Consider the following 755-nt stretch of genomic DNA (forward strand, 5'->3'; position numbering starts at 1 on the left):
GGGTACTGATGGACAGATCATTCCCTAGTGTTGAATTCTCTAAGTAGCTATGGCACACCCTGAATCTACAGTCTTTACACAATTTTTAGCCTCATTCACTCAGTTTTATAATTTTACACACCCTTCTAAACGCCCTTAACAATTGTTCTAACATCTCCCTGGGCTTAATAACCAGTGCTGTATTTATCTACAAACAACAGTTTTTATGTCAACATTCCAGGCTTTAACCTCTCCCAGAAATTATCCTATTCATCCTCCTTGTAAATTAGCATCATTATCAACAACCAGGCAACATTATACATCCATGTTGCAGCTCTGTTCACACAGGAAATGACACTTACAATACTTCCCACTTTAACACAAGCCCTCTTTTATTCCCTTTTAACAATAGCTACACTACCACACAGGCTACAATATCAAGTCCACATTCTTTATTAGTTTAGTCATTAGCTTTCTCTAAAATCCAAGAATGCCTAAAAGACCCTTTCCTTCATCACTTTTAATATACCAGTTTTGTAGCAAAAGCTTGGTGTGCACTAGTATCTACAGCTATACTGTTCCTTAAAAAAAATAAATAATAAAAATAAATAATAATCGTTTTATATCCTTCTAAATCTCTAAATTAACTTGCTTCACATTTGATAAACTTGTATCATTATGATTGATATATTCATACAGAGACAAGCCTTATATTCACTCAGTCAACAAGAAACATGGTTGTTCTAAAAACACATATTTAATAATCTTACCTAACT

The sequence above is a fragment of the Scylla paramamosain genome, chromosome 1, assembly GCF_035594125.1.
Source record: "Scylla paramamosain isolate STU-SP2022 chromosome 1, ASM3559412v1, whole genome shotgun sequence".
NCBI classification, from domain to species: domain Eukaryota; kingdom Metazoa; phylum Arthropoda; class Malacostraca; order Decapoda; family Portunidae; genus Scylla; species Scylla paramamosain.